At 37.1% G+C, this 14131-nt stretch overlaps 1 protein-coding gene across 1 annotated transcript in view; it reads right to left on the bottom strand.

Moving 5' to 3' along the window:
* Positions 1-14131, bottom strand: part of P3h2 (prolyl 3-hydroxylase 2) — a 153888-nt gene that overhangs the window by 108873 nt on the left and 30884 nt on the right. The gene's annotated exons all lie outside the window — the stretch shown is intronic.

The following is a 14131-nucleotide window of genomic DNA, read 5'->3' as shown; positions in this document are numbered from 1 at the left end:
CCACCATGGCATTGACTTTAGCTATCACAGTTCATTCTAGACATTCAGATAGTACCCAGATGTTGGCTGGATAAATTCTGAAATAAACACCCTTCAGATGGCTTATATTGCTGTAGAAGTCTCTTATTACAAATACCACAATCAACAGGTCATTCAGAGCCAGTCCCTAAAAGGAATCTGCCACCTGGAATAAACATTGAATTAAGCTCCAAATATTCAGTAAATACTTTTCTAGCAGTTAAACCTATTTGCAGTTTGAGGGATGTGTAAACCCAGTCAATTCTGCATTTATCTTGACTTAAGTGAATCAGTGAGCAAATATTGGTTGATAGCCACTACAAATTTTTACTTTAAAAAAAAGGATAATGGTAGTTTTTTCTTATACTTTTTTACCTTGAGTACAGGATAACTGTACTTTTATCCTGAGAATTTGAAAAGATATTTGGTCTACTTCATTACTATCTTTTTGCTCTACTTCTGAGTTTTCTAGAAACATATTTTATTTTTTGGTGCCATCACTGGGGCCTGAACTCAGAGTCTGGTGTTTTCCCTTAGCTTTTTTGCTTAAAGCTGATGCAATACCACTTGAGTGACAACTCAACTTTTGGCTTTTTGCTGGTTAATTGGAGATAACATTCCCACAAATTTGTTGGCTCAAGCTGGCTTGGAACATTGATCTTCATATCTCAGTCTCCTGAGTTGCTAGGGTTCCTGGTATAAGCCACTATCACCCAACCAAAACATGTATTTTGAGACAAAAAGAAGACCATGCAGGAAGTAGCATTGTGTCTCAATTGGTAGGGTGCTAGCCTTGAGCACCAAAGAGGCTCAGGGACAGTGCACAGGCCTTTAGTTGAAGCCTCACAACCAACAACAACAACAAAAAAAGACCATGCCAATGAGACTGATCTGTGTGTGATGGAAGAAGTATATTTTCCTACTACTTAGTACTTGTTTTGTATTCATTCTGGGTATATCTGCTAATTTCAGGTCTACGTGTGCATGAGAAATAATTCAAATGACAATGCTGAACCAGAAAAAATATATAATCTATTTTTAATCCAATGCCTCAATAAGATGGACAAAAAGTAATTAGTAATGAGCAGTAGTAAACATTTTAAAATATTATATTTTGATCCAAATGCACATTATGACCAGATGAAATGTTTTATAAAATTTTACGATTTCACTTTATTTACAAAACTTTAAATCTAGTTTGGAGGCATGACTGAAGTGGTAGAGCATCTTCTAGCAAACATGAGACATAGAATTCAAAGCTTCAGCACTAAAAAAGTAAAATAAAGTTAAAATAACTTTAAGAGCTTCAATCTAGAGAGCTAGCAGTGACTTTAGAAATAAAAGGTAATAACTTTCCAAAGGAAAGTATGAATATTCATGTGAAATAGTTTAAAGTGTGTATATTATTGGGCACAACAATTCCATACATTGCAATGAGCTTTATGGAAATAATAAGAAATTAGTATTCAAAATACAACAATGAGCATCAAAAGCAATACACAACTAGAATTTGGAAAGTAGATGTCAATATATTCATACAGTAGGCTCTGTTCACTCCACTTTACAAATAAGAAGTATATGTTTGTGTACTTGGATTAATAAAAGTTACAGAAAAACCTGAGTATAATGATGTTTGAATAGGTGTGTCCACATGGTGCATATGAAATAGCACTTGGTATCTACAGTAAATATACATTATTTCAAAATAATATATATTTTACAGAGGTGGCTGATCTCTGTAATCCTAGCTACTCAAACTGAGACTTAAGGGTCAAGGACAAAAGCGGTCAGAGTGGGAAAACCCATAAGACTCTAATTTCCAACTAGCTACCAAAAAGCTGGAAGTGAAATTGGTTCAAATGGTAGAGTATCAGCCTTGAGGTTAAAAAGCTAAGGGACAATACCCAGGCCCAGAGTGTAACCCTGATACCAGCAGTAAGAAAGAAAAAAAGAAATCTCAGACCAGTTAAAATCTCCATATCCCTTTTCATTCGCATTTGTATCATTTTGCGAATACGAAGAATCATAATCATGAGATGTCTACAGAGAAATGCAAATAGTAGCTTTTGACCAACCCAGTTTTGGAAAAGTATATTTATTACCAGACTTTGGCTCTACTGGACAGCTCTTTCTAATTTGGAGTTGCGAAATAATCACAGGTAATGGTAAACAGAGTTCATTCAAGTAAATTGTGATCTTTAATCTGTGTACTCTTTGGTGTGCATATTATACTACAGTTTCAAAGGCTTAAATAGCCCCAGCCTGTGACCCCTGGCTTGTGTATCAGACTCACAGCAGAGCTAGAAGGGAATCCTGGAAGCCATGTACTCCAGCCTCTCACCTTCCTCAGATAAGAAATGGAAATGGGTTATTTCAAGCCCCACAACTGACAAAAAAAAAAAGCTTAGCTATGGCTCCATTACTGCACACAGCCACGCAGCCTGATAGAAGACTCTTCCTCAGGGCAAACCTCCAACAGTCTGCCACTTTTCAACATCCAAGCAACTAATCAGCAGCAGACTTGCTTGAGTTCAGATAGTAAGAGGATCACCAACTATCCAGGCCTGGATCGCATCCTAGACTGCATTTGGCCTGAAAACTGTAGCTACCACAGCAGCTCTGGTGGGCAAGACATAGGGGTGATGACAGCAGGGTGCCTCAAGACTACTGAGCAGTCAAGGAAAATAGGACAAGTGCAAACAGCAGGGCCAGGATTTCTAAGGCTCAGTTTAGAAAGAACTTCATCTCATCTTCAAAGTCAGTGGTGTACAGATGCCCATGATTTGTGTGCTAGAAAAGATGCCAAGTGCAACCAGAGCCATTTGCTCTTTTTGTACTAAAGCCACACCACAACCGAGCTACAAATAGGACCATTGGGTGATTCATGTCTGCAGCTGTATATACTTCACTTGAAATATCTGAATGATAATCAAGACCATTGAAGAATGTTCTGAGAGGAGTTAACTTGTACATTTTTGAAGAACGAGCTATTTAAGTTAAATATATAGGCATTCATTTATCATTAAACTCATAAGTACTTCTGCATAAGTAAAGGATAGAACAATTAAAATATGAGTCAAGTGAGGTCCTGGTGGCTTATGAATGTAATTCTTACTACTTAGGAAGCAGAAATAAGAATATTACAATTTGATTCCAGCCAGGGTAGGAAAATCCATGAGATTCTTATGGACAAAACAAAATAAAACAAAAAAAAAGTCAGCATAAAGCCAGAAGTAGAGCAAAGGTTCAGGAAGAAGACTGACAGCCTTGAGTGAAAAAGCAAAAGGCCCTGAGTTCAAGTCCCACTACTGGTACCAAACAAAACAAACAACAACATAAAAGGAATCAAGAATCTTTGAAAAAGCTAGGTGTCTAACTTATGCTGTATCTGTTGCTTAATAACTGAAAGGTGATTGGATCTATGAATCCTATGATACATTCCATTGACTTTGAATTTAAGTCTAAAACACTATTGATTCTGAATTTCTAAGTTCACACTGATGGTCTCAGCATAAAAAGAGACTTAATTTTTCAAAAGTGCAGCATCATTCTCCTACTTATAAAATCTGTACCTATACCATATTACAGTACCTTTCACATCTCATTAGTTACTAGGGGAAATGCCAGAAGAGAGGTAGGGTGAATGCACACATGAACTTATACTTAATAATCCTCTGTTCTCCTCATGTCATCTATTGGTTTCATGACTTTCATTTCTCTTCCTCATCCATCTCCTTAGCTCTCTTCAATAAAGTGCAAAATATAACTGAGAATGGACAGATTTCTGAGCACAGGAAGGATATACTCAGAAAGTCACATCTTTGCATAATGTGAACAACTGTTTAGTCTCTTCCTTTCAAAAATTTTCTTGGGGATCTTCCCTCTAAATTTTCAAAGTGCTCCTCTCAACTCAACCTAAATGAGGACACCTGGCAATTGATAGTTAGGAGCCAGCCTTTTGCTCCACTCCTCCTTCTTAGTACCTAAAAAAAGTGATGCAAAGGTAAACCAGAGAAACTCTGCTCTCAAGAAGCTTATAACCTAGCTACAAGAACCAAGAACTGCAATGCCAAGTAAACATAGGCAGTGCATGCAGTTGGTGTACATAAAATCTTAGGAGATTTCAGAGGTGAAAAACTATCTTAAAAACATCAGAGATGCGAGAACGTGTTCTGAAAACCAAGGCCTTTGAAGAGGGGCTTCCAGGTTCTATATCCTATGTAAGAATGATTACAGATTGCCTTCTGGAGAAACTTTATGATTAAATCCATACTTTACTATGATTCAAAGTTAAAGTTTCCAAAGTAAAACATTTCTTTCAGCCCATGCATTAATAACATTCAAAAGATTTCCAAGGAAATTACATGCCACTTTGTGTTTTTCATGATAATTCTCTCCTTGTAAGCTAGTGAATGTGAATTATGTACACTTTATCTCATCTACTCAATTCATATTTCTTGGAAAACTTTGCTTTGTTTATTCCTGAGCTCAACCTTCAATGATTAGCAGTGATGGTTTACACCTCCTTTAAGATATGAAATGTGTGTGTGTGTGTGTGTGTGTGCATTTACACATTAAAACCATTGAGGATGTGTCCTTTATTCTTGTATATTCATGTGTGTTGGCACTATCTCACTGTAGGTGCTCAGAGTCAAGTGATTCCCACTTCCTGGCATTTTGACAAGAAAGAGAATGCTCTTGGCCATAAGCTGTCAAAAGCCAGAACACTCCTTGCAGTATGTTTCTGCTTTGAGGGAATGGAATGCTAAGCAATTTTTCAGAACAGTGAAGTGCTACCCAAATCATGCAAAGGTGAGGCAGATAAGGGTAGGGCTCCAGCAAAGTGAGAAGAGCTATCCTCTTATTCACACATTCTCCTTCTCTAAGTCCCCCTGGTCATCTCAAATAAGGCTGAATATATCCTTACCCTCAGTTCAGTGCTCATTCATCTGAGAAGATGGAAACTCATAGAGAAAGATTATGTGTCTGTGGTCATAGGGCTGCTGAGGGCAAGCCCAGAGATTAGTCTTAACATCTTCTGAGTCCAAGTAAGGACACAGCACACTGCTTTCTCTTGTAAACAGTACAGAGGGAAACTGTTGCTCAGTAGTGATGATTCATTTGATCAATAATTCTTAGTACCTCAAAAGAACTCTAATGATAAACATGTTAAAACTCCCTTGTTTTGAGAGAATGTTTTTCATTTTCAATGGTGTTATTTAAAAAAAAAAGTACTGTCTTATTTCATGGAATCACTAAAACCGTCTAAGCATTCTATATATACCCTGCTGAATTTTGAATGAGAAACTTTGAAAGAAACCAGAAAGAGGCAGGAAAAAGTTCCTGACTGCTTTCAGCTCTGGTTGGTTCTGACTCAGCCTCACTGGCATGCATGATTCAATGGTTTGTGTCAAATACAAATTCCAGCCTGGTACCCTCCATCCAACATGTTCTCATTCCTGAACTGACAGGAGACTTGGTCTCCTAGCAACACTGAACATTTTCTCTGCCTACTCATCTGTAGCAATTGACTTTTTTCATGGTTGTCCTTTTTCTCATCCTCAGTCCAGACACATCAAAAACCTTTCACATATCATCAAAGGTGTCTGATGCCTGGATTCAGATCTGCAAACCTGAGATGAAGTCTCAGTGTTGTCTCTCCTCATAGGTGTCTCTCTCTCTCTCTCTATCTTTCTATCTATCTATCTATCTTCCTATCTATCTATCTACCTATCTATCTATCTGTCTATCTATCTATCTATCTCTATCTCTATCTATATATATATACATATATATGTCTTTTACTCTCTTTGATTTACTTCATCAACTACAAAGGGGACGAGATAAATATATACTGAGATTTAAAGCATGTAATGGATAAAATAAATGATACAAATTTTATAACAGTGGCTTTGTCTGTTAGTTATTATATGAATTGTGTTAATTTTAGCAGGAAGTAAGGGAAATATCTTTATGTACATATATTTAGGAAGAGATACAACTGACTGAAGGCCTGTAAAAAAAAAAGGAAAAAAATGGTAATGTGTTTCTCTTTAGATCAAATCTATTAGGAGCTGTGACATGAGATTTATTTCTCTTCATCATTCAATTTTTAACTTTTACCAAAGCTTCACATAGAACTTTAGAGAATATTGATGGAAACTGATGAGACAGATAAGAGGAGGCAAATCAAAATGTCATTAAATCTAATAACTTTTACATGGCTCAAAACTAGCCCTGCTGATGGGCTGGGGATATAGCCTAGTGGCAAGAGTGCCTGCCCTCGGATACACGAGGCCCTAGGTTCGATTCCCCAGCACCACATATACAGAAAACGGCCAGAAGCGGCGCTGTGGCTCAAGTGGCGGAGTGCTAGCCTTGAGCGGGAAGAAGCCAGGGACAGTGCTCAGGCCCTGAGTCCAAGGCCCAGGACTGGCCAAAAAAAAAAAAAAAAAAAAAAAAACTAGCCCTGCTGGGCCAAGGGCAAAACAGCCAGGGTCCTTGCAATCAGTTCCAATATGCTTGAGATTTCACGGAAATACAGACAGGAACAATGCTAAACCTCCAGCCTTCTTCAAGGGATAAGAAAGTAAAACTAGATGTAGGAGGGAAGGATTCCTCAGAGTCCTTGCCTGTAAGATCCATGAACCACAAAGTCCTATTTTTTTTATTTATTTTATACTTTAATAATCATTATCATTTAAGTATTTATTTGGGGCTGAACCTTTGTTTACCTTCTGATAAACATTTGTTGAAAGATAAAACAAATATAGGAGTCAGGCAGGGCTTTGAAATTAGTCATATCTGCAGTTTTTATTGCATTTATGATGAATTTGACTTTAAAACTCATGTGTTTATTACTGTTAAACAAGAAAATGCATCAGAGATTTGGCCCTTTATAGGATTTCAGCAAATGAATCCTTGTTTTATAGTCTACCATCCAACTTAACTATCACTTATTATTACCAACTAATCACAAATGAGTAGAGGTAGTATGTTCAACAAGCTATGTTTTCTAGCAAAGAAGAAAAAATTACTATAATATCCCAAATGATAGCAGAAGTGTATACTAAGACCAATATATGTTCTTGAGCTGAAAAGCAACTAGCCCTGCTTCAAATGTCACTATTCCCATCAACAAGAACAAAGAGCCCCAATTTCTTCAGTTCTTATTGAACACACAAAATTGATGGTTCATATAGTTTTGTTTTTTCTCCTTTCCTTTCTTTAACTTTCCTAACTTTTCCATTTCATTCCTGTCCATTTCCTTTTTCTTTCCCTTTCTCTTTCCCCTCCTTTATCTTACTTACTTTGTTTTTATAGGATGATGCACAAGTGGTAAAGAAACCCAAGTGTACACATTGATGTTGTTAGTTAATGGGTGAAAGGGTAGTCAGATGTTTCCTGGTACACCTTAACTGGAAAGTATACAAATGTCTACACACAGGCCATACTCACAGTGGTTGCAGGCTCTACAGTGTGAGTGCCCATGCAGCTCCAACTGGTTAGTCACTCATTAGCTATGAGTGAATCCTGACATCATCTTAACTTTCCTGTGTTTCAATCATATTTATAAATGTAGGGGCATAAGATTACTTACTACAGATGACTATTTTGAGATATGAGTTACTGTATAAGCACAGGTAAACAATAAATACCATTAATCTTTGTTTTTAGTAGATTATGATTTGGGAAACTCCCTTTAGATACATGCACACTGCTAATAACACCTTCTTTCCTCAGTAACTGACCTTCCTAGAATTAAGAATCCACCACTGTCCTAAAAACACATAAACACATTACTCATTACATATCACACTCCATCTTTGTAACTAAGGACAGACTAACACTTTTTATTGAGCTAGAAACTCAAGTATAGAAACAAATGACATTGAATCTCCTTTGTTGTTATTGTTGCCAGTACTAGAACTTGAACTTAGGGTTTGGATGTGGTATCTTAGCTGTCCCCAAAAGACTAGCACTCTACCACTTAAAACAATGCTCTGCTTCTGTGTGTGTGTGTGTGTGTGTGTGTGTGTGTGTGTGTGTGTGTGTGTGTGTGTGTGTTTTCTGTTTAATTGGAATTAAGAGTCACAAGAACTTTTCTCCCCAGTCTGGCTTCCAACCAGATCCTCAGATCGCAGTCGCCCAATTAGCTAGGATTACAGATATGAGCCACTGGCATCCAGCAAACCTCCTCTTTCTTAATTCACTGACATGATGGAGTAAGTTTTAGTTAGCAAGAGCTTTGATTTTAAAGTTTATCTTGACTGTCATTTACTCAGTTTATGAGGTAGGCTGTCAACCTGCCAGTGCCATTTCTTCATGTATAAAGAAAAGAAAGGAGGGCACTAATGAGCAGTTTCAAAGATTTGTATTATGTCACCTCTGAAAAATATGGAAACTGGTTAGCATAAATATTACATAATGAGATTACTCAATGAATAATTCACTGTTTATTATAGTAGGGAAAAGCAATTTATCTCTTATAGTACATACAGCAGAAAATAAACATTTTGAAATTTTAAAGGCATGGAAGGGAAATACCATAGAAGGAAAGCAGTTTTCCCATCTCAAAAACCAGGAAATGGATTTAGGGCCTGATAGGCAAAAAGAACATAGACAAAAATCTCAGGCAGATAGTAAGGATGATGCATTCTGGAAATACCTCAATCAAGTTACAAATGTAAGTAGTACACAATGATGCAAGAAGGTAAGCAAGCCTACAATGTATAAAAGTCTCAGGGTTTGTGACATGCATTTTTATGTTTATCTCTTTGTGCCCAAATGGCCACCCGATATCTAATCTTGTTGATAAAGCTGGAAGTAAGCTACAGTTGCATACTTTTTCTGAACCCTGCTGTATGTATTCTTCTTAAATTTGAGGGGCAGATCACAGCAGCATCGAGCAATGGTAGTTAAGGCAATATCTATGAAGGACAAATAAGAAAATATACAATTTTTTTCATCTGGACTCATAAAAACCCTCTAGAACTTCCTAATTTAATAAAAAGAATACACTGGTATTTCTTTCCTACACAGACAATACTTTACTTCTCAAGACGGTTAGAGCTTAGATTATCATGTTTGTGTAGACAGTTATGGCTGATACTGATGCTCAATTAGATGATCTGATGCTTAAATGACTGGGAATATTATTTGCAATTCTCTTGCTCAGTTCTGCATAATAGGTGCATCATAAAATATATTTTGGTACATAAAGCATAATTTATATCTTTGTTTTCTTTAAGTAGTTGTGCAAAGGAGGTAACAAGTCAATTTATAAATTCAGGGTGATATATAAGGATCTAGTTTTAGTTTGTTGCATGTGTTGAGCCAGTTTTTCCAGCACAATTTGTTAAAGAGGCTATCTTTGTTCCAAACTATTGTTTTAGCCCCTTTATCAAATATTAAGTAGGCGTAGTTCTGTGGGTTCATTCCCAGGTCTTCAATTCTGTTCCATTGGTCTTCAGGCCTGTTCCGGTGCCAATACCAAGCTGTTTTTATTACTACAGCTTTATAATACAACTTGAAGTTGGGTATTGTAATTCCCCCAGCACTGTTCTTTCTGCTTAGGATTGTTTTTGCTATTCTAGGTCTTTTATTATTCCATATGAATTTCTGGATTGCTTCCTCTATTTCATCAAAAAATGGTGTTGGGATATTAATGGGTATTGCATTGAATTTGTAGATAGCCTTTGGCAATATTGCCATTTTGATTATATTAATCCTCCCAATCCAGGAGCATGGGAGGTTTTTCCATTTCCTTAGTTCTGACTTAATTTCGTTTTTCAAGGATTTAAAGTTCTCCTCAAAGAGGTCTTTCACTTCTTTGGTTAAGGTTATTCCTAGGTATTTTATGTTTTGGGGGGCTATTGCAAAGGGTGTTGCTTTCCTGATATCAGCCTCGGTCTTTGGGTCGTTAGCATAGAGAAAGGCCGCAATGCACCTTGATCGATATCACCCATAACAGCATTCTCTCCCATTCCTCCCAACCCAACCTTCCCCTCAGTTTTCCTAGCTTTACAGGATATGCATTGAATACATGGCTGCATTCTCTCTCCCCTTCCTCATTTTTAATTATAAAAATAATCACATGATAGGACAAAAAATGTCAAATCTGTTACTATAATGACTCTGCTTATAGTAACTTATTTTTGTTTTAAGATAAGTACCAAGAAGATTCAGAAGCATGGAAGGCTAGAAATAGACACATGATTGCACATTTAAATAGTAAGAAAATATTTAAGATTTTCTTGACTTACTTTTTTCCTTCCTTGAGTATATAGTTAAAATATATAGCTGGCAGGGAGCCAGTGGCTCCAACCTATAATACCAGCTACTCAGAAGGCTGAGATCTGAGGATTGCAATTCAAAGCCAGCCCATGCAGGAAATTCCATGAGACTTTTATCTCCAATAAATTACAAAAAAAAAAAAAAAAAAAAGCTGGAATTGACACTGTGGCTCAAGTGATAGAGCATTTTAAACACGAGCAAAGGAACCTCAAGGACAGCATCTAGTCCCTGAGTTCAAGCCCCAAGACTGGAAAAAATATATAATAAAAATTAAAATTATATGTATATACATACATAATATATGTGAGTATATATATATGTACTCATACACACACACACACACACACACACACACACACACACAGCTGTATCACTATAGTTCAGTTCAACTTTGCTGTCTTCTTCAGGCCTAAAAACCGAAGGACTTTTCCAAGTGATTATTCTCATACACCATGGAAAGCTATTCTAGTACTATCTCTGTTTCAGCCTCTTATCATAGTTCTTTCTGTATATCATTATTTTCCTCAAAATCTTTAAATCATCTCTATTTCAAAACATGAAAGAATCTATAATATGAAATCTGGGAGAGGTAAAATAGTTTAGCAAGTCAATACAAGGGACTACTCAGCCACTCATTCTAACAAAATTAAAAATCATATAAAACAAAATGCTCAGAATTGTACATCTGATACAGAGCATTCAACAGAAGAGGGAGAATGTAGTTAAGAATCTGGCCTTGATGCCTCCAGAATAACAATGATTTCCAGGCAGAGACAAGAACAATCAAGGTTCAAGGCCAGGTAAGAAGTTTGTGAGATTCAACTAATACACACTGGGTATGGTAGCCTTGTCTGTCATCTAGCCACATGGGAGCATAAATGAGAAACTGTACTCCAGATTAGCCTAGACTTAAAGGAAAATGACTGTACCTAAAACAAAAATGGTTCAGGGGCATGGCTCAAGTGTTCCTCACCTGCTTAGCAGGTGCAAGGCTCTGACTTCTAACCCTAGAACCACCAAAATAAACAAACATAAAAATGTTTTTCTTTGTTTTGAGATGAGCCTGCATACAAGTCCTGAATTTACTTTCTCCTAAGTTTAAGAAAGTGTACAAGGTAGCCTGGGATTCCACACATAAATATAGGTTAATAATCTCTTACCCTGGGATTTTTAGAAAGGAATAAGTGAATCCATGAAGATGATATTCTTTGTAAGTGCTTTATACAGAATAATATTCAAGAAAGATTAACTGTTACTATACTACTAATAATACTAATAATATAATAATAAAACTGAGGGAATAATATCATAATAATAAAACATTTAGGGAAAGATTATATACATACTTATTTTTAACAGAAATGTATAATTCTATAACATTTGTATTTTGGTTCAGGAACATAAAACTCCAACTTTAATTAATACTTATATAAGCCAGGTACCTGTAGGTCAAGCCTGTAATACTAGCTACTCAAGTGAAGGAAAAGCCAGTCTTGGCAGAAAAGTCCATGAGACTCTCCAACTTATCTCCAGCAAGCAGCCTAAAGTCCTGAGTTCAAGCTATGATACCAGAAAAATACAAGGGAAGGAAGGGAAGGGAAGGGGAGGGGAGGGGAGGGGAGGGGAGGGAGGGGAGGGGAGGGGAGGGGAGGAGGGGAGGGGAGGGGAGGGGAGGGGAGGGGAGGGGAGGAGGGGAGGGGAGGGGAGGGGAGGGGAGGGGAGGGGAGGGGAGGGAAGGGAAGGGAAGGGCAGGGCAAAGAAGGAAGGAAGGGAGGGAGAGAAGAAGGGAGGGAGGGAGGGAGGGAGGAAAGGAGGGAGGGAGGGAAGGAAGGAGATAAAATAAAATGAATTGTGTATAACCAGGATCCCATCAGCCTCCAGGATCATGACCTTTACCTTAAAATAAAATTGATTTTCTAAAATCTTGAAACCCTGACTTTGAAGATTACTCATAGTTTTTCCTCTTCAGTATAACTTATCCAAAAAGTATCTGGTCTGAGAAATGCAAAGCATCTTCTGCATTTTATGGGAAAGACAGGGAGAAAGAATCGGTTGCTCTGGAGTTGTCCTATTGACAGGGAACGCTGAAGACATTAGAAGTGTTAGGGGAGAGACTGGGTCTCATGCACACCAAAAAGGGGAAATTGACATCCTTTCTCTTTTGTATAAGGAAAACACATCAGTTGGCTGTTGTGTTCTTTTTGACTAAAAACTACAGCTTCCATAAATTTTACTGAAGATTGAAAAAAAAGTCTTCATTTGTGAAAAGGATCAAATGCATTCAAGGGATTTTTAAATGTTAATCACTTAACTAAGGAAAAATGAAGGGGTAGAAATTATATCTTTCATCAAAGGATACTCCCTTCTAGAAATGCGTAATTGTGATGTGCTGTGTCCCATCACAGGCATAAAGACATCTCTAAGTAAAAGGTCTAAAATTAACTGAGTAGGAGAATTCCCTAGACACTCAGAGACTTCTAATGCATTCTCAAACCATGTGCGGCCGCTCAGATACATTGGGATTAATACCGATTTTTTTCCACTTTCCTTTAACCAAGAGGAAACTTTAGCTCCATAAAATATAATCCTGCCTCATGGCTCTTACTGAGCCTGTTATAGCTTATGTCTAAAATAGTGCTTTTAAAATAAATCAATAACCATGAACTTGGTTGGGTTTTCAAATGGATTTAGGGGAAATAGATTGAGTCTCTTTAGCATGTTTGATGCTGCTCATTCTTTTGAAAGAAAGAAAAGCCCAAACCAAAAATATTTCTCAAAGCACCTGGAGCTCTAAATAAGAAGGTGGTATGAAGGCTGGTCCATTCCCTTTAATGACTTAAACATATAATAAAGAGCAGAGCAAGGATCTGAACCTGCTCATGAAGTTAAGACTCAAGCAATCTCTGTGTTACTACTGGATATAGAGCTACAATTTCTTAAGAACCCCTCAGCAGTCATTTCTTTTACCACCACCCCCCCGCCAAAAAAATATAAAAAGTCTTTCAATGTGTTTGCAGCTAACAAGCTGGCATAGGTAAGTGATCCAACAGAGGGAATCTGGACCACAATTAATCTAATAACTTTATAAGCAACATTTGCCATCATTTTAAATGGTGCACTAAAAGCATTCTTTGTCATTAAGTTATTTAGAAAATTATCTTAGTTTTCCACATCTCTGGGTAGAAATGCATTTAGTCTTAATTCACTTGTTTATAAGAGCTAAAAGCATATTTAAAAGGAAAGGAGGCCCAATCTTGGAAAAAAAATCTATAAAATCTATTTTTTTTTTTTTTTTTGGCCAGTCCTGGGCCTTGGACTCCGGGCCTGAGCACTGTCCCTGGCTTCTTCCCGCTCAAGGCTAGCACTCCGCCACTTGAGCCACAGCGCCGCTTCTGGCTGTTTTCTGTATATGTGGTGCTGGGGAATCGAACCTAGGGCCTCGTGTATCCGAGGCAGGCACTCTTGCCACTAGGCTATATCCCCAGCCCCTATAAAATCTATTTTTAAAAACTCTATAAAAGCTAGGATGCAGGAACCCTAATCACTGACTAAGTGAGTGACTTTCAGTGATAAAGCTGAATTTGTTACTTTGGTTAGCACTTTTGCACTTCAAACACCTATCATTGCTAAGTATAAAATATCAATCCATCTATAATTAAATACACATAAATGCCAACCCTAATGGCATTGTTTCTTTGTTTTTTCCTTATAATAAATAATATAAGGCAAAGCAAAATGCACAAGCTTTGATTTATAGACCATGGCACCAACATTTTCTGAATTTAACTATTTTATTTTTATTACTTCAACCTGTATA

The sequence above is a fragment of the Perognathus longimembris genome, chromosome 5, assembly GCF_023159225.1.
Source record: "Perognathus longimembris pacificus isolate PPM17 chromosome 5, ASM2315922v1, whole genome shotgun sequence".
Lineage (NCBI taxonomy): Eukaryota > Metazoa > Chordata > Mammalia > Rodentia > Heteromyidae > Perognathus > Perognathus longimembris.
The sequence above is the reverse complement of the archived record's forward strand: the minus strand, read 5'-3'. Positions and strand labels throughout refer to the sequence as shown.